The following is a 21,840-nucleotide window of genomic DNA, read 5'->3' as shown; positions in this document are numbered from 1 at the left end:
AAAAGCAATGATAGGATCCAATAAACCAACTTCTAATCATTTTAAAAATTAAAAGGCTATTTTAAATAGAATTTCGTCATGGTTCATGTTAGTTGTCAGCTTCAGAGAATCATCTGGGAACCAAGCCTGTTGGCATGCCAGTGGGGGCTACGTTAATTATGCTCACTGGGGTGACAAGATCTTCCTATTCTTGGTGACACTCATTCTCAGGGCCGAGATCCTATCCTGGTCTGTATAGGATGGGGAAAGCCATCTGAGCACCAATATGTATACACCCCTCTGTATCTTGATTGTGGATGTAATGAGACCAGCTGCTTCAAGGTCCTATTGCCTTGACTTCCCTGATATGTTGAAGTGTACCGTAAACCACAAGCCAAAGTAAGTGTTTTCTCCCTAAGCTGCTTTTTTTCAAAGAATTTTATCACAGCAAGAAGAAACGATAGTGAGGTAGAAATCAAGGAGTACTGTGCTGCTTCTAATACAAGACATACATGATAATGACTCCACTGTAATTTTAAACACGATTAGAGACTTTATGATAAGCAGATTAAAATAATTACTCTGAAGACACTAATCATATTTCTAAGTTGTCACAGGAATATAAAAAAATCTGTATCATACAAGAAAAATAATATTTATTTGAAGGGTTTTACTTTCATTCAATGATGATCAAGACAATAAAATGTTGGAACATGTTTTTAAACAACAGGACATACCCACTGTTTAATGCTGGCATCTTCTATGTTTATGTCACTCAGAATATTGGTGCTGCCACAAGTCATGGACAGAAAGACAGCAGGAAAGAACAGTGGAAGGGTGAACATTATTGAGTGTGAGAATGTCTTCACTATGCTTTGAACAGTTAGTTATCAAAGGTAGATAGATTGACACAGAAGTGCCTACAATCAGAGTAGAGGCGAATTACACCTTGCCCAGTGATGAAAACCCCTCCTGAGAACCCCCTGATCCCCTTGACCTGTCCATTTGTCCTGCATAGTAATCTCATCATCAGATAGCCAGCTATAGGGTATTTGAAAATACACCGTGCTGCCGCCTTAATTAAAAGTTAGCCAGAATTTGGTTGGGTTTGTATTATTACTGTGCAAATAGAACCAGACTTTAATGAGATACACTATTTCTGCAAGGGACTTCCTCCTATGCACGCCTAGCATATTACTTTATTCCTGTTTAAAAGTAGAACGTCCTGACAATGACACTAAGGCAGAGGAAGTTCTTCCGTGAGCAGTGGAATACGGAACTGTGTCACAGAAAAGCAGAGTCGACCACGTCACACCCCTCTTCTGTAAGGTTCTGTTCCTTCTTGCTCTATGAAACCTTTAGGAAATACTATTTGAGAACAACAGTGTGATCGCTTTCTTTATATTTTACATACATTTTCTAGGCTAATCAATTTTCTAAATACTTTGTAGATACTCATAATTACATAATGAGATGGTAATAATAACATCTCACTAGAAAGGCAAAGAGAATAAGGTACAGAGTGGCTAAGGACTTTGCCCAAGGAAACACAGCCAACCCAGTGTTCACACACAGTCCACCTGAATCTATTTTGTGCTTGTAAACACTGTATTCTTTTATTCATGATAATATGGACACATCAGCTCTGTCTGACAGAGTAAGCCATCCTCTTCAATGAACTCTGCACTCCTAAACTACATTTCCACAAGAATTTCTCTAAGGTTCATAGTTAGCTAGTGAAATGATATTAAATACTAATTTTCCTTGTGTTTCTAGCCACTAAGCAGACTATTTTCTGAAATTTTAGTAACTAACCCCGAAAAGTATATAGAAAGATGAGTGCCTCCTTTGAGCCCGAGCATTCTTGACACTCTATGGATGACAATCCGATACCCACAAGAAAATGTCTTTCTCCCCTCAAGAGTCACTTTGTAAGTGGTATCTGTATATACTTCCAAGATGTGCCTCAGAGTTGAGTAACTCCGGCAGAGCTAAGATTACGTGTTTATGCAGCAGCAAGTATTTGTTGGGAAGACTTCAGAAGGCCTGGTGGTGAGCTTCTGTCTGAGGCAGTGTGACTGGCTCTCATCACACTGACTTACGTTATTGACAGCGGTATCCATAGAAAGAATGCTCTTGGGAAGTCATGGAACTCCCGATGTGTTAACAGGGCCTGATACTTTCTGTTCCTTGAGGAGGTAAAATGGTTTTCTGTTTCTGTTGTGAGGAACTGTGCTGGTGTGTGGTTTTGTTCTCTTTGTCACACGCCAGACATGACAACTTGAGACCGTGGACATTCTTAGGTGTGTGGGGAAGGAGAATTGAAATGAGAGATCGGAAATGGATCTCAGTGCTAACACATGCTGACTGCTTGCTAGGCTGTGCACTAGCTCTGAGCTTGCAGGATTCTCATTTACAGACAGAAGGGATATACACTTTGCTGCAGAGAACATTGCATGAAAGAAAGCAATTTACTTATTAATTTCTGATACTAATTTGGTACTGAGTGAATGATAGTAAGGGTGCAAGTATCTGAAACTTTTTCCCTAATTGACTAACATAGGAAATACTGAATTTATATACAAGTTGGGTCAAAGTGGAAATACACTATCTCCATTTTCTATAAATAAACAAATACATAAATATATAAATAAATACATAAATAAATAAATACTTTTGGGTAATTGCAAAAGATTTAGGCAACTACTTAATATAATCCTATGTAAATAAAGAAAAAAGATTTCCTTATACTATTTAAGAATATTATACCCCAAAAATCTACTATGTAGAAATACCATGATAATCAACTTTGTCTAACTGGAAGATTTAAAGAGGCAATGAAATAAAATACTTCCTGAATTCAAATTATACTTATTATATTTGGCAATCACATTTGTAATACAAAACCCTGCTCTTTCAAAACGTAAGGCTAGAATTTTGCTTTCATGAACTTTCCGTAAGTCTGAGAGAAAAGAATAAAATGTCATATTTTTTGAGCAATCCAGACATGTTACTTATGCGAGCAGGCCAAGAAATTCCGTGCGAATGAACTTAGCAAATGAACAGACTCTTAGAGACATGAAAGGCCTTTGATGTGCCTCTTGGAGAGTCTGCTTGTAGCTTCCACATGAAAAGGCACAGTGTCAAAGTGTTTCTCCAGACAAGGGTGTTTTGGACAATTTGAAAAATGATGGGGTAAGCCTGTGTCCCCCTGATGATCAGCCAGCTCCACTTTCTGGAGTTCCTAAACATAGGAAACCGTTTCTCACCCTTGACTGGCCACACTATTCTCTTAGCCGTACATGCTTGCCCCATAGTGATGACACAGGGATTTGCTCTGTTTGCCTCTCAGTATTATACACAGTGAAATAGCAGAGGGAATGCATACCCCAGAAGACACTTACTCAGTGAAAGCCTGGCATCTGGGAGAAAATATTAAGATAGCACACTTAGCCTGCTCCCTTTCTCCTAAGAAGTTTCAAGGTCTTGAGATCCTTCAGAGGAGAACCTAATCACAACATCCTATAAGCAACACCACAGCAATGTAAATGCAGGGACATACAGCTCCTATGTCCCCCTGACTACAGTCCTTGCCACACACACAGCCTTAGCTTGTAAGAGGATTGGATCAGAGTCACATATACATCACCCTACATTTCCTAAGACAAATTACTGCTTTCAGGAAATACTCAGATAAACAGGATCCAGAAAATAAGATGATAACTTCTAAATCCTTTTGTTGTTGTTGTTGTTGTTGTTGTTGTTGTTGTTGTTGTTGTTGTTGAAATGAGAAATGAGCATGTTCCAGGGAAAGAAGGTCGTTTTCCATCTCTACTGCACTTACAGTTGCTTCTGTGGGCTCCATAGCGGTGGGTTCAGCCAAGCGCAGACTGAAATCACTTTGCCAAACCATTCACTTTCACTGAGTGTGTACACATCTTTTTGTCTTGATATAATTCCTGAGTATATCAACCATCTACACTCAAATCAGGGATGACCATGTCTCTGTGGGGATTGGAAATCTCTCAGTAGGTATTGTGACATTCAGACAGAGAATCTCATCATATAAAAAGAAAAGGAAAAGAAGAAAGAGGGAATTAGAAGGTGGAAGAAAAGCTGGAAAAAGAGAGAAGAAAGGACCATGGGTTTTCTGTCCTAGGGGTAGGGGTTTTACCCCTTAAGACATATGAAAACCTAAAGTCTTTCACTTTCTATTCAACTTCATCTAGTAGCTATTTTGTACCCCATTGCTTTTGTTCATTTGACTTACTTGATTGTTCCTTAAAACTATGAAAATTCACTCATTCTTCAACATATGATCAGGAGAATGTAGGTAAGAAACATATATATAATCTTGCATGTTTTATTACCACAAATATATATTGTTTAAAATATATATATATAAAGAAAATTGCAATGGAGTCTGCAAATCTTTTTATTTTCTAGCATGGTGAATATCTGGAAGCAAGAATGGTAATGTGGAGACAGTTATCATAACACAAAAAGGAGCATCAATTGCAAATGCCATGTTGAGCATATGAAACACAGTAAATTAAAGGAAACGACTCTCTGTATCGCTTTATGCCTCTATCTGTTAATTTTGAAGAAGGCACCACAGCGAGGCTGATGTCAGTACAAAGTCATATTATGCAGATGGACTACATTTATTTATTTCTACTTTATGAAAACATATATAAAGCCATAAGTCTGCTCCAGTTCCACACAGGGAATAGCAGGACAGCTTTGCCATGCCTTCTCAGTCTCTGTTTCACATTTTCTCTCCTTTGCACTCCCCAGCATTTCAGACCATGCAGCAATGGATGGCAAGGCAGCATCCTTTCTCTTCTTTTCCATGGTACCCTCAACTCCTCTCCTCCATCATTCCTTAAGATCATATTCACTATTATACCCTTTCTTCTGTATCTGCACCATCTTCACAGGCTCCTTCCCCTCAGCTTTTATGTATAAACAAAATGATAAATCGCTTCTGTACCCTGAGAGAACAGGAAACCTCTCCCATCTGTTTCTCCTCTGGCTCCTGACCCTTGCAACCCTTCCCTGCACTGATACCCTCAGAGTGGAGCCAGCCTCCCTTAAGGCAGCTACTCAACACCCCTACCCCCTCCCCTTCCCTTCAACTCAGCCCTCAGCTTTGCCCCGAGTTTTCTACCACTATCACCACACTAATAGTGCACAGAGCCGGCTTCAAAGGGGCAAATTCAAAGCTCCTTTTATCCTTAAATAACTTGACCTCTCACAGATGGAGGCATTGCCTACCAAGTCCACTCTTTTTTAAAAACTCTCTCTTCTCTATTCTCCTTCTAAATTTCCGATCAATTCGTGTAAACCTCCTGCCATGCCCCCTTCTGTGCCCACCTCTGCTAATGTCCCTTAAGGATCAGTCCTCTGTCCTATTTTTCTCTCCAAAAGTTCCCTTCCTGTCTCTGCTCACCCCACTTCTGTCCTGTTCACTGATTTGAAAACTCCCACCATTTCCTAAGAGAGGAATTCTTCCATGAATCTCTTTGTTTTCCACCTCTAAAATTGGTTTCACTAATAGTGTGTGTGCATGTGCATGCGTGTGTATGTGTTGTGTGTGTGTGTGCATGTGTGTGTGTGTATGTGTGTGTGTGTCATTACTAAAAGTATACATAAAGATGCTAGCTGATTAAGTGACATTGTATGTGGCACCATGTGTAAGTAGGTCAGTGATAACCACTGAATTATGTTTGTGCAGTCACTTTTTCTATGAAGTTCCCTCCAGGCAAGCCTACCAACAATGAGCCAAAATTCCAGTAACCTACAATTTCTCTAGTAAATTCTGCTATAGTCTATATTCACTGTGGTATTTAGTGTTACTTTCTCTTCAACTACTTATCAAGCCTTAATCAATGACATTCTAGAAGTAAATCATTCTTTTAAGAATAAATAATGCTCCCCCCCCCCTAAACCTCCCCACTGTCCTTTCCTGCGGTGGCTTCTGTCGTCTTTTCATCTTGCTCTCCCAGGTCCTGAGGCCACTGTGCGTCTCCCGGGAAAGCATGGCGATGAAAATCGAGTGCGTGCTGAAGGGCGACGGTCTGGTGCAGGTAACCATCCACTTCGAGCAGAAGGCAAGTGGTGAACCAGTTGTGGTGTCAGGACAAATTACAGGATTAACTGAAGGCGAGCATGGTTCCACGTCCATCGGTATGGGGATAATACTAAAGGCTGTACCAGCGCTGGACCTCATACGGCGGTTCGGCGGATGAAGAGAGGCATGTTGGAGATCTGGGCAATGTGACTGCTGGAAAGGACGGTGTGACCAATGTGTCCATTGAAGATCGTGTGATCTAACTCTCAGGAGAGCATTCCATCATAGGCCATACAATAGTGGTCCACGAGAAACAAGATGACTTAGGCAAAGGTGGAAATGAAGAAAGTATGAAGACTGGAAATGCTAGAAGCCGCTTGGCTTGTGGTGTGATTGGGATTGCCTATGTGGTCTGAGTCTCAAACTCATCTGCTATCCTGCTAAACTGTAGGAAAAGACCCAAACCATTAAACTGTAATCTTAAAAAAATAAAAATAAATAAATAATGCAAATTTAAACACAGAATAAGAAGGAAAAATGGGAGGACTTTAATGTCAAGATGCTCAAAGTTTATTGGGAAGACTGATGAATAAGCATATGAAAGAATATGGTGGTATTTAGGTGTGAAATCCCAAATATATATAATCCCTTTACCTTCAGTTGACATTCTGAGAATCATCTTCTAATGTTTCCTGTCGCAGGTATAAAAATAGGGATCAGAGAGTGGAATGAAAACTCACCCCAAGTCCTGAGACACGGTCTGTCTCTGGATCATTTGTTTCTCCTGTTTTACTTGTACTGCTTTCTGTCAGCAAGTCTTCTTCACCACTGGTGACCACGTGTGTTACCTTGCTAATAAATAAACTAAACCCATCTTGTCTCTTACTGAGACTCTCTATCACTCATATAAAATTAAAACTGTAGAAGGCAGAGAAGATTCATGTCATGCTTGCTGTTCATCTAACATGATGCAAGTCCAGTTCTGTGGACAAAAAGAATCACTTGTCTGGAAACTGCAATGGTTTGTAACTCCTTGATATCTGTAAGTACGCAGATATTTTATTTATTTATTTATTTATTTATTTATTTATTGCTTTTTCTTCTTTTTCCTCATATTAGTTATCTTTCTGTGGGGCCAAGCAAAGCCTGACTTTTGTGCTAGCCAGATAATTACCAGGAGAGCTTAAAAGTTCAGGCACCAAAAGAACAGGACTGAAAACATCCATCCATGAGAGTTCATGACGGTGCTTGCACCAAGGTGATAAAGATGCTACATCTGGGAAATGATAAGCAAAGTGGGTTCTACGCTACCCAGCAAGAAGACTCCCTCTTTCTTATAGCCCATTTTTTTAAAGTAAGCTTATATATGTTGTGTGGATGGATTCTGCGATCTTACAGAAATAAGCACAAGGCATTCAGTGATTCACAAGCACTCTTCTTTGTGTAGGAAACGTTGCTAATATTTTGTATATTTACTCACCTTGGGAGGTAAGAGGTTGTTTGTCTTGATCTTTGTGTGTTTGTGTGTGGGTCTGAGCATGGTCATTTATTAGTATGGTGCTCACCTGTGTGGTTTGATAGTGATTCTTGAATGAGAGAGCCTCCATGTTGATTTCAAGAGATATCCTACATGCCGTTATTAAAGAAATAAGCAGTAATAAATAAATAAACATCAGACTTCACTGTGCAAAAAAAAAGTTAATGTTAAACAACAGTTTGCAGAAGGGGCTGGAGAGATGGCTCAGAGGTTAAGAGCACTGACTGCTCTTAGAGGTCCTGAGTTCAAATCCCCGCAATCACATGGTGGCTCACAACCATCCATAATGAGATCTGATGCCCTCTTCTGGTCTGTCTGAAGACAGCTACAGTGTACTCATAATAATAAGTAAATCTTTGGGCCAGAGCAAGTAGGTCCGGAGCGAGCGAGACCGAAGACAGCATAGGTGCTGAGTTCAATTCCCAGCAACCAAATGATGGCTCTCAACCATCTGTACAGCTACAGTGTACTCATATACACAAAATAAATAAATAAAATCTTTTAAAAGAAAAACAGTTTGCAGAAAAAGGAAAATCCCTCCTGCAGCTGAAATAGTTAAGAAACAATGGCATGCCTGCCTGGTTTGGGGAAGGCGTGGCTGACATGGGTCACTCTCATGATCTGTGATGTCAAATCTGCCAAAAGTACCAGTATGTCTCCTCAGTATACACCAAGACAATGGCAGCTTTAAGCAAGCATTCACTTAGTTAAAACGAGAAGACTTTCTATTTCATTATAAAGAAAGACAAAACAGTGATACAAGTTCAAGGTGAAGGTAAGACATTCAATTTAACTAACTCTATGCTTGTTGTGGCTTGTCTTGCATATGGCTTCTTACCTTTGCTCAAGCGTTTGTGTACCTCTGACGGGTGCTTATTTCCTGGATGCAAAACTGCAATCAGTTCTCAGTTCTTCACACATGCTTTGGGTATTCACTTGCTGCTCTTGATGATACTGTGTAAAACAACTGTGCTAAATTAGTCTCAGCTCTTCCAGAGAACTTCAGCAGGGAATCGCAATGCATCTGCCCAATATGAATCTGGGATGGAGCTGGGCCATCCCGCGGTGCCGATTTTAAAATTATAACCAACAGGAACAAACTGTTAGGGAAATGTCCTCTCAATTTCCCCTGCAAAGCATTTAGCAGATTTCCACTGTACAGCTCTGTGTTCATTAACATTCATGCCACTGTCTGTAACCTCGCGCCTCTCCGTGTTTGCTTTGGATTTGGGCTGCTAAAATTTTTGCTTTTATTCTTCTCCTTTCTGCAGCCTTGGCAGCTTTTGGTTCTAGCAAAATATTTCATAAAGATATTTAGAAATATAACATATAGGAGATTTGCTCAAACATATTTAGAAATATAACATATAGGAGATTTGCTTTAATATATACATATATATCCTATATGTTACATATATATACACACACATATATGGATATATATCCTTCCAGTCTCCCAGTTTTCTTCAAAAGGGGAGGGAAGATTGGCAGCACTGTGTTTCCTGTTCTGCATTATTTGTGTCCTAATGACAAGTCCACTCTTTGCAGGGCTGACTATAATCTCAGTGATTAGTCAGCAGGACACATGCTCTAGGTAGCAATCTCTTTTCTATTAAAGATGAGAGGCTTCTACAGAAATGTCCATACTCTTTTATTTGGTTCTCCTTGAGATTAAATTGCACAAATTTCTGAGAGTGCATGTATATCGAATTTGGGGATGCACATGGAAGCGCCACTGCCTTTGTTTGAACTAGTTTGGCTGATCCATATAGTTAGGCCTTTGATTGCCCAAGTTTTCATCATTATTGTTCTAAATAAATGTTCAGATATCTATCATATGAGATCATGACCTGTTAGACTTTGTTACTATAATAATATTGCAAATATATATGTATATATATGTATGTATATATGTGTATATGTATATATGTGTGTGTGTGTATGTATATATATTACTGCAATAATCATTTCATAAAGAGAAAGGTTTGATTATTGTTCACTCATAATTTTTCAAGTTCAATACATGATGGGTTGCCCTGAAGCTCTGGACCCAGACGCAGAGAAAAACCACTCATTTGATAACCAGGGTATAAACAAAATGAGGACAGAGATAGGACTTTATAGTGCCTTTAAGTGCCCTACACAACACCTCCTGATGTTCCCAAAACTCTCAGCCCCACCCTGGGGATTTCATCATGACTTTTGGGCATGTAGACTTTCATGGAGCTTGACCATACATATAGGACATGCACCAATATTTTAGTTGAACAGACAAAGATAAGAAGGGAGAAAGAAAGAAAATAGTCAGGACTGCAAGATTGTAGGAGGGGCCTACAAGGTAAAGAAAGATGGACAAAATTCCGACTTCCCTTTTAACCCAATTCCTTAGTACTTTCAGAAGTCAACAGAAATACTTCATAAAAGACTGTGAAGAAGTCATGCCCCTGACTTCTTCAGCCACTCTAACATAGAGATGAAGACACCTCTGCTGGGGTGCTGTGGCTCCTCATGCTTCCTGTCAATAATTAGGGATTAGCACCCCCATCAAAGCAGCAATTGCTGAAACAGAGGTGGACAAGAAAGGACAAGTTCTCCTTTCACTGTTTCAGCAGAGATACCACTAGCATAGTGAACCGGTTAATTCTTTGGGCATGAAGATAGGAGATGGCTTTACTTATTGGGTGTTTGGCAGCATCTGTGGTCTCTTCTAGTTGCCCAAGCCAACCTTCATATGGCTGAATGTCACCCATGATTCAGAAAAGGGTTGCCTCTGTTAAGCCACTGGCCTATACCTTCAATCATCTCAGGGCAGCAGTGACGTCTGTCTTATCACTGAAGAACCACTCTTTAAATTTCTCTTAGGTCTTGACACAGACTTTCCTTGGACTGGCTGAGGGACCAAGTTCCCAACAGACTCCAAGATGCAGGCTCATCAGCACACTCTTCAAAATCCTCCACATGCTCACCTCTGTGTTTTTCTTCTTCTCCCACTCATCTGTGTCACACAGAGTACCCTTGAAGGAACTCATCCACACATCACTGAACTTCAATTTGAAGTTATCAGTCGGCAAAGTACAGTAGTCAGCAAGACCAACTTCCCTAAGCAAAGAGTTATAGTGCAGGCCCCACTGTGGATGGCTCTGACTGACAGGTCTCATTGTATAATCAGTTTATGAGATTATGCAGTCACAAGTAAATTCTCCTGGGACAAAATACATCGTATGTGTAGAGTGTGAGCTCAGTATTTCGACACCCTGGGTTGGGATCTCAGCTCTGAAATTTACCAGGTATCTACAATTTAGCAAATAACTGTTTTCTGATTCTGTTACAGTTGTCTGCAAATAGCAACAACCCCAGTGCTCTCATGGAATGCTCATGAGGTCCTATAGGGTTTTATTAGAAGAATGTTTAATACATCCCAGCTGTTATTTATTTCCTCTTTGAGGATTTAATGCACAGATATAAATTGTGAAGTCTAATCCTTGCTGCCTCCCTTTCAAGCCCTTCCCTATCACTCCCACAACTATCTCTTCTCAACTACCAGTGTTCTTTTGTCTTATTTTGTTTTTATAACTTGCTGAGTTCATTAGTGCTGTCCCTTGGGCTTCCATGACCAGCAACTCAAAGGTGAAGTACTCTACATTTCATAAGAGGGTAACTCACATCTCATAGTAAAATAGCTCCCACCTCATGGGAAGATACAATACACTTGTCATTAAAGTCTTGGCATAATAACCCATGACTTTTTGGAAGAGCATTATTCATTCACAGAGAGCATCTCTATTCAAATATGAGCTTTTTTAGATTATAGTTTTAAGTGAGCTTATAAAATAGTATGTTTATGTTTTAGTTAGGGTTTCATTGCTGTGAAGAGACACCATGACCAAGGCAGCTCTTATACATAAAATATTTAATTGAGGCTGTCTTACGGTTTCATAAGTTCAGTCCATTATCATCATGGTGGGAAGCATAGCATTACCCAGGCAGACTTGGTACTAGAGAAGAAGCTGAGAGTTCTAAGTATTGATCCAAAGGCAGCCAGGAAGAGATCCTCTCTGTAGGCATCAAGGAGGAGGGTCTCTTCTGCACTGGGTGGATATTGAACACTAGGAAACCTCGAAGCCCACCTACACAGTGACACACTTCCTCCAACAAGGCCACAACTATTTCAACAAGGCCACACCTCCTAATAGTGTTATTTTCCATGGGCCAAGCATATTCAAACCACCACAGCTTCCACCTAGTCCCTGATTAGACTCTTGCACCACATCATATCCTCCTTAAGTTTCATGTTCAATGCATTCTACCTTCCTCCTTTCCTCAAGGCCCTTTACCCCTTTCCCTCCAATGATACTATTCTATGTTTCTGGCATTTGCTATCATATTACCCAAACCTAAGAATACTATTCTAAAAATTTGTGAATAAGATTCTTATACAAAAAGACCATCAAGTGTTTGTCTTTCTAGGCCTTGGTTACCCAACTCAGCACAATAGTTTCTAGATACATCCATCATCCTGCAGATCTCACAATTTTATTCTTCTTTTTAACTTTGGAATATAGTTTTATTGTGTGTAAATATCATATTTTGTAGGGGATAGGGTCCTTGAAATATATGCTCAGAAGTTGTACAGTGATAGTATTTGGGACATTGATATCATTGTATTAGTCAATAAAATAAAGAGAAAACACAATGGGATTAATGATTAGTGTGGTAGCCAAGAAATAAAGGAGGGGAGATTATAGAGAAGGTAGAATAGTGGAAACAAGGAAAAGGTGGAAGAACGAGATGTAGGGGTTTTTATTAAAGGTGGACTGAACGGAGAGGACGAACAATCAAATAACCAAACACTCCCTTTTCTAGGAGGGGAGGAATGGAGTCATGGAGACTCTATAGGCCACAGAAGCCTCTGTTCTTGGGAAAGTAAAAAGAAGATGGTAGGATACAGAAACTGAAATACTGAAACACTTTGGTGGCTGATGTCCTGACCTTGTATATTATATTTAGGAAGGACTGTATAAGACACAAGCACTGAGTGGAGCCAGGGTGTGAGGTTGGAGTCTTAGCTGACTCCTTTGTCCTTTTCAGTGACCTCGGATTGAGGCTGGAGTCTCAGAGCTCCACCTAGACTCAAAGGCTGAACTGGAATTTGCACCAAAGTATGGTATGTTGAGGGTCCTGGACCTTACATGGTAAACTCAAGAAATCTAGCTAAAGAAAGACAGTCATCTTTTTCTAACTAGGCATGATTGGGGAAAGAAGTTGGTACAAAGCCTAAGTCTATCCATCTAACTTCTAAATATCATTACCATTTATCAGTGAAAATCAATAAATCAAATGGCATTTATCATTCTCAAAGGCAAGGAGATTATTAGTTTCACTTAATAAGAATAAAAATCCAATCCCAAGTAACTTAAATAATGTGTCTGAGGATTGAAGTCCATGAGCAAAGTAAGAACTAACATCAAACATTTACAAATTTTAATTTCATCTGTATCTATATGCTCTTCAATCCATTTATTTTGGTAGACATTTAATAAGTGTTTACATAAGAAATAAAGACACTAATCTCCCTGCCTCTTACAGTAGCTATAGTCTCAAGAGGCACCCTCCTACTGTCAGAAAACAGTTAGGACATTGTTTTCAACAAAAGCTTTTGGAATAAGGATCTGACAACCTGGACAGGGCTCTTTGTCCATCAAAATCACAAGACAACACAGAGGAAGCAACAGTGGATAATTGTCCAAATAGTCTCACATCTGCTCAAACAAGAAGAAAAGGCAAGCAGAGCTGTGTCTCTCAGCTTCAGGGGCAACAGCTTGAGTTTCATCATAGACACAGATAGGTAGAAAATAAAAGTGGAACTATTCTTGCTTGATCTTTTAAAATTCAAGTGGAAATTAGGAAAATATAAAGATATTTACCCAAAGTCAAACAAACAAACCTCAACTGCTTTAGGCTATCATTTCTAAAATGCTATCATACCACCTGTTACATAAATGCAAGCAATTAAGTTGGAGTATGGCTCAGAAGCAAATGCAATCTCTTTTAATTTGTGTGTGTCGTGAGGGAAAAGGAGTCCACGTTAGGTTAGGGCTTTGCTGTGAAGTGACTTGCTCTATGCAGAATTCAATATGCTAAGTTTATCCCTGAAAGTAACTTCAGGAACTGGCCCACTAAAATCTTGACAGAGCTAGTCTTAAAATGGAACTGTCACAGAGCAACAGAACCGCTCTTGAAGAGGCTGATGATCATCACTTCATTTCTTTGCCTGTTTTTCTAGACCTAGAAGGCAGATATGTTGCCACTGTCCATTTGCTCATTTTAAATAGTCACATCTGTAGGGGATAAAAATAACAATATTCTTCTTTTTAAAGTGCCATAAAGCTGAGTGGATTAATAGTTCAATGCACTTAGAAATTTGTCAATTAGAAAACACACAGCCAGTTGTCTTCCATAATCTATTGTCACTGTCCCTAATCATAAAATTTGCATCATTTCAGACTTAGGCTGTTGCTTGACAATGAAAATGTAAAAGAAAATACTAAGCTAGAAAAGTATTTTTAGTCCAAGTCACTTAATAATCTTATTACATAAAAAAAAAAAAGAGAGAGGAAGAAAAGAAAAGCTTCCTTTTGGTTAAAGAATGTTTTTCGTTTTACAATTTAGACCAAAAACAAAAGTGTCAATTATTTACTTTGTAAATCTCCAGAAACATAAAGGGGCATAATGAGTAATGAACTGGAATCCCCACTAATTGTACACAGAGTAGACATGTCGTGCTTTATGCTGCCATCCAATAGCCCACCAAACGCATGGCATCTGCTCACAAAAACGTCTAAAATGCAAATTAGCTGTAAGTCTGATGGCCTTGAATCCGAGCAGAAAGTGACACAGAAATGTGCAGTTTTTCTTGAAGGTCCCCAAGGGTTTAAAGGTGTAGAAGCCTTCGATGCTATGTATAAATAGTCCAAGGAGTCCGCCGCATCCCATTTCCTAAATTAGAAATTGACAGGACAAAGCCAGGAAGCAGCCCCTGGCACTCGTTGCTATTCAAGGCGGGAGGGGAGCTACAGAGAGATGATTCAGACTTATGAAATGACTAGACCTTCTGAAAGGTTCCGAAGGGGACAGGAGAATACAAGGCAGGTCTTCCTACTTGAAACCTAGGAGATCTCAATTAGAAGAAGATGATTTGTCTAAACTGAGGGAGCAAGTGCCATTTGAATGCTAAATGGCTGAATGGCTGGATACCCAAAAATTGTCCTTAATAAAGGAGCTATTACCCTCACAACGCCGCTACTTTGTAAAGAACAAAGAAAAGTATGTTTTTAAAGGGGCATGCCACGGAGTAGGTTGCAAAGACTAATTCTTTCCCATTTACAGTTTTGTTTCATTTCTAAGCACAGTTACATTTATCAAATTAGGGACCTGAAAGAGCACATCGCAGTTACAGATTGAACAAATTGAACTTTTCCACAGTCAGTTTTGTACCGAGGTGATGTTGTGCCCATGAACTTCAGAGGTTATTACTAAAAGGTCCCAATTAGTAAGCTACCTGTGAACAGGCACCCAGAGCCCATTGCCAGGGTTGGTTTAAGGAAGAATTTAAAATACCATACCCACAGAACACACGAAGCTCTGACGTGATGGTCATTGCAATGTTGTAGAAAATAGTGCAGATGTTGAAGTTACATTAATTAGGATTCAAATGCTCTCATTTAACTGCCTATAACTTGGAGAACACCTCAGCGTGTTTAGCTACAAATTTCCTACCTAGTAAGATGAATGTGATGGAATTAACCACATGTATTCATACAGAATGCTCTAGGTAATTTATGTGAGGCATTCAGAAAGTAAACTGCAACAAATGGAAGTCATTTTTATTAACCTAAAAAAAGAGGAAAACCCAGAATCCATTGATTCTATCCGAGTCTTAGTTCTGTGTGTAGGACTTGATGAAAGCATTTCACAGTTTCTACCGAAATTAAATAAAAGTGTTTCTCCCTTTAATTAAAGGAAGATGATGTTAAAGCCCTGGATTAGGGATTCCTATCTCAGTGTGTCTGCATTTAATGCCAGCAATTCTTGTGGTCGAGATTTTCTCGGTGTTGCCTGCCGACTCTGCTGAGTACATTATTACATAGAGGTAAGTTCATGGCAGTTTAAAAAAAAAATCCCTTTCCAGATGTCTTTTTCTTTTTTTCTGTTTTTTTACAAGATATTTTGGGTTTTGGTTACAAATTATCCCTAAGCTTAGGAAGCACTGATTTGCCTTTGACTTTCTATCAGATGAGCTGTGTAGTTAACGTCAAGTGATTGATTTCCAAAGGACAGTGGAGTCAAATCTGAGTCTTCACTTTGGTTGAAATAATACCCTCTGATTGTATATGAGAAGCACCCTCATAGGCAAGTTTACACATCACCTGACGACACGGGCTCTGTTGGATCACTTTGTCTGGTGAAGTGCTCCTTGCTTTATTATTTTACTCTCTTTAGGGCATGATTTTCCTGTTGGAAATTTAATTAGAAACCTAATTTCTGGGCGTACTATTGCTGTAACTAGAGTGTTATCCATAACAGCCCTGAATAAAGTGTTCACAAAAATAGCTTCTAAAGTACTATACAGTTTCTACAAAGAAAAACAATGAATCTTGAACAAACTTGGAAGTGCAAAAAATTAGCACCAACTATCTATCTGACCTAACACTTCTATTTTCCTTACATGGACTTTCCATATGTGTCATCTTATGTAGCAAATAAACCAAAAGCTAAGTAAGGGGTGAAAATTGAAAGCATGCCTTCTGTACCTCCGTATTTCTTTCTAATTAAGGAAGATGTTAATTGAAATAAGATGCCACTGAACCCTGTGGAGCAGTCTCTCTCCTGAGCATTGAAATTGGTTTGTGGAGCTGTCGCCCCAGGGTCATTCACCAGGCATGAATGCCTGGATTGAGAGAGACTGAAAAATCCCCACATAAGAAGAACCTCCAGTTTAGGAAACAGGCGTGCCAGTGGAGAAGCAAGCCTTCTCTTTCAAAGTAAGGCTTCTTTTGCAAATTTACAGAAGAGTTAGAGGTTAGATGCTTTTACAGCTCAACAGCTTAGCTCGTCTTATTTCCATTGACTCCGGTTTTTGGTCCCTTGTAGACTTTTCAACAGTTTCACGTGGGCCATCAGAACAAACCAGACTATCACACAGGATGCTGGCATCTGATCTCGCACTGGCTTTCCACGTCTTCCTTCTCCTCTTCCAGCCACCGTACACTCCACGCAGACTTTTACTTTCCTACTGTAAATGATCTGTCTTCCCACCAAATGGGCATCAGATGCTATTCAAGCTCCAATACCATATGTCCTGATAAACCTGACATGAGTTGGAAACACGATGCAGATGCGCTTAGTATACCGAACCTTCATCATTCAGCCAGCTTCATCATTCAGAAGTACTGTAGCATGAGGCTGACTGATGTCTGACGCTTGCTGGCTCTTCCCACCATTGTGAAAGTTATTTCACACATATCACTAACCTGGAAAAGATCAAAATAAAATATCCTCCCTAGTAGATGTGTTTTCACTCTATACTACCTGTATGGTGGGTTTTATGTGACACAAGCTGGAGTTATCACAGAGAGAGGAGCCTCTCTTGATGAAGTACTTCTATGAGATCCAGCTGTAAGGTGTTTTATCAATTAGTGATCAAGGGTGGGAAGGCCCACTGTGGGTGATGCCATCCCTGAGCTAGGAGTCTTGGGTTCTATAAGAAAGCAAGCTGAGAAAGCCAGGGGAAGCAAGCCAGTAAGTAACATCCCTCCATGTTCACTGCATCAGTTCCTGCTTCCTGACCTGCTTGAGTTCCAGTCCTGACATCCTTTGGTAGTGAACAGCAATGTGGAAGTCTAAGCTGAGTAAACCCTTTCCTCCCCAACTTGCTACTTGGACATGATGTTTTGTACAGGAATAGAAACCCTGACTAAGACACTACCATAAACTCAAAATATTGCGTGAAGGACCATGTGAATTCACATGGTTTTACACAATGAATACAAACATCATGCCTTGTTCTAAGTCCCCATGAAGTCCCAATATTTATCTCATTTGTATACATGTTATGTATTAAGAAAATAAATTTTGGATTCAAATGTATCTTTATAAATTAGTAAATTTACTTAGATTACTTTACAAATGGTCTACCTAATCCATTTCCTTATTTGAATTTAGAAAGAAACTAAATGAGGATACTAAGAAAAACAAAACAAAAGTACATATATATACCATTACACAAAGCACTGGGGATATCTATAGAAATATATAAAATAAATTATTCCAGTTTGATAGAAGTACAAGCCATATATATATATATATAAAACAAACTCTATATGTTTCATATCTGTTATATACCTGTTACAAGTATAACTAAATATATATTTGTATATAATTATATGTAAACATATACAATTCAAAAATCTGGTTGTGATATTGTATGCCTATAATCCCAGCACTTAGAAGTTGAGGCAAAATGGTAAACACCTCCGGGGCAGCCAGAGTTTCATAGTGAGCCTTGTCCCAAATAAACAAAATATTTTTTTGAGAAATGTGATATAATATCCTATAACTGATACACTAAATCTATCAGGTTTAATTTGATTTAATATTATTATAACATCTGACAAAGTAATTCTTTTGTCATCTTTCTAATTTAAGGCAGAGAATATCAATTACTTCAAGGCAGAATAAGATTAAAGTGATAAAAATATTCAGAAGATTCCATAAATAAGATGCATAAACAAATATATAAAATAGAATGTGCAGATGCCAAAGAAATATATATAAGGTTTGAAGTTTGGAAAAGAAGTAGGCTTTCTCTGCAGAATTTGGGTAGTTCAAAATGTAATTTCAGACATGATAAGAATGATATGCGTAGAAGTTGAAATAGGAAATTCCATATAGGAGGAAGAGTTCCAGCAGAGACAGTGAAGCCTTTATGCAATTATTCGTTTGTTGTAGAAACGTAAGAAGCATACTGTTAGTAAAAATAATACAGCTAACATCTTTAGAGCAGTCCACATTGGGTGGATACTTTATTATTATCATTATCGCTATTAATATTTTATAGCCTAGCCATTGTCCCCTCCCAGTCCCCCCTCCTACAGTTCCTCATCCCATTCTTCCACTCTATTGTCTCCAAGAGGAAGTTCCCCCAACCCCCGCCCAGGTCTCTCCACTCCTTGAGGCCTCATGTCTCTTCTCAAGGGTTAGGCCAGACTGAGGTAGAGGCCAGACCAGGCAATCCTCTGCCGTATATGTGTCAGGGGGCCTCAGATCAGCCCTTGTATGCTGCCTGGTTGGTGGCTCAGTATCTGAAAGATCTCAGGGGTTCAGGTTAGTTAAGACTATGGGGTTGCCCACCTCCTCAGCTTCTTCCAGCCTTTCCTTAATTCAACCATAGGGTACCTGATTTCAGTGCAATGGTTGGGTATAAGTATCTGCATCTGTCTCAGTCAGCAGTTGGTTGGGCCTCTCAGAGGACAGCCATGCTAGGCTCCTGTCTGAAAGCACATCACAGCATCAGTAATAGTGTTAGGTGGTGCAGCTTCCCCTTGAGATGGGTCCCAAGTTGGGCAGGTTACTGGTCTGCCTTTCCCTCAGTCTCTTCTCCTTTACTGTCCTTGCAGTTCTTTTAGACGGGAGCAATTCTGGGTCAGAGTTTTTGACAGTGGAATGTCAACCCCGTCCCTCCACTTGATGCCCTATCTTTTTACTGGAGGTAGACTCTACAAGTCCCCTCTCTCCACTGTTGGACAATTCATCTAAGATCCCTCCTTTGAGTCCATATTTTATAAGCACTTTACATGTGCTTATTTCGTTAAATTTTACAGCTTGACAAAGTGTAGATGTATGATGGTCAGCTTTCATTTTTTAATTATTGTTTATTAGATATTTTCTTCAATGACATTTCAAATGCAATCCCCAAAGTCCCTATACCCTCCCCCTGCCCTGCACCCAACCCACCCACTCCCACTTCCTGGCCCTGGCATTATGCCAGTCCCTGGCAAATACAGAAGTGGATGCTCACACTCATCTATTGGAGGGAACACAGGGCCCTTAATGAAGGAGCTAGAGAAAGTACCCAAGGAGCTGAAGGGGTCTGCAACCCTATAGAAGGAACAACAATATGAACTAACCAGTACCCCACAGAGCTGTGTCTCTAGTTGCATACATAGCCGAGGATGGCCTAGTCAGCCATCCTTTTGAAGATCATATGCCCCAGTACAGGGGAATGCCAGCTTTGATTTTCTATGATCAGGTTAAGCAGTGCCTGAGAAATTAGTAAAACATATTAGTAAAACATATGTGCCTGTGCTGGCGCACTGAGAAATGATTAGATTGAATGACGAATTCACTGATGGATTTATAATACATCGGCATTATTAGTTGGCAGTGAAAGGCAGGAAGTGGATCCCATGAGTGTCTTACCACAGGCCCTTCCTTTACTCCCTTTCTTTGCTTTCTTGCTGTCATAAATGTGATCTCCTACACACTTCCTAATGTGGTAAACTGACACCTTCGAAACCGTGAGCAAAAATAAATGATTCTTCTCTGTAAATTGTCATTTTGAATATGGGTTCACACTGAGACAAAAGCAGATAACATGGATATAAAGTTTAGGGAAAACGAGCAGATTAAGCTACAAGAGAAAGAAAGAGATTTTTAAATAATTGACATCATAGAGCTTGGCTCCTCTAATTATGCCTGGGCTTGAGGTGGTTAACTTCTATCAGATGACTTCTTGTACCAAATGATACATTTAATTATCTTCTTAAGAACCAAGGTACCCTCTCTAGCAAACATGTGATTAGTGTCTCACTGAATGAGCTTTCTTTTTTTTTTAATATTTTTATTAGGTATTTTCCTCATTTACATTTCCAATGCTATCCCAAAAGTCCCCCATATCCCCCCAACCCCCTACCTCCCCACTCCCACTTTTTGGCCCTGGCATTCCCCTGTACTGGGACATATAAAGTTTGCAAGTCCAATGGGCCTCTCTTTCCAGTGATGGCCGACTAGGCCATCTTTTGATACATATGCAGCTAGAGACACGAGTTCTGGGGGGGTACTGGTTAGTTCATATTGTTGTTCTACCTATAGGGTTGCAGATCCCTTTAGCTCCTTGGGTACTTTCCCTAGCTCCTCCATTGGGGGCCCTGTGATCCATGCAATAGCTGATTGTGAGGATCCACTTCTGTGTTTGCTAGGGCCCGGCATATGCGCCCAAGAGAGAGATCTGGGTCCTTTCAGGAAAATCTTGCTAGTGTGTGCAATGGTGTCATTGTTGGGAAGCTGATTATGGGATGGATACACGGATATGACAGTCTCTAGACGGTCCATCCTTTCGTCACAGCTCCAAACTTTGTCTCTGTAACTCTTTCCATGGGTGTTTTGTTCCCAATTCTAAGAAGGGGCAAAGTGTCCACACTTTGGTCTTCATTCTTTTTGAGTTTCATCCATTTAACAAATTGTATCTTATGTCTTGGTTATCCTAAGTTTCTGGGCTAATATCCACTTATCAGTGAGTACATATTGTGTGAGTTCCTTTGTGATTGGATTACCTCATTCAGGATGATGCCCACCAGGTCCATCCATTTGCCTAGGAATTTCATAAATTCATTTTTTTAATAGCTGAGTAGTACTCCATTGTGTAAATGTACCACATTTTCTGTATCCATTCCTCTGTTGAGGGGCATCTGGGTTCTTTCCAGCTTCTGGCTATTATAAATAAGGCTGCTATGAACATAGTGGAGCATGTGTCCTTCTTACCGGTTGGGATATCTTCTGGATATATGCCCAGGAGAGGTATTGCGGAATCCTCCAGTAGTACTATGTCTAATTTTCTGAGGAACTGCCAGACTGATTTCCAGAGTGGTTGTACGAGCTTGCAATCCCACCATCAATGGAGGAGTGCTCCTCTTTCTCCACATCCTCACCAGCATCTGCTGTCACCTGAATTTTTTATCTTAGCCATTCTGACTGGTGTGAGGTAGAATCTCAGGGTTGTTTTGATTTGCATTTCCCTGATGATTAAGGATGTTGAACATTTTTTTCAGGTACTTCTCTATCATTAGGTATTCCTCAGGTGAGAATTCTTTGTTCAGCTCTGAGCCCCATTTTTTAATGGGGTTATTTGATTTTCTGGAGCACACCTTCTTGAGTTCTTTATATATATTGGATATTAGGCCCCTATCTGATTTAG

General features: G+C 39.7%; 1 pseudogene; it reads left to right on the top strand.

Annotated features, from left to right (window-relative positions):
• Positions 5,940-6,536, top strand: Gm8238 (predicted gene 8238; annotated as a pseudogene).

Source organism: Mus musculus, chromosome 15 (genome assembly GCF_000001635.26).
Source record: "Mus musculus strain C57BL/6J chromosome 15, GRCm38.p6 C57BL/6J".
NCBI lineage: Eukaryota > Metazoa > Chordata > Mammalia > Rodentia > Muridae > Mus > Mus musculus.
This window is presented reverse-complemented; position numbering and strand designations above follow the sequence as displayed.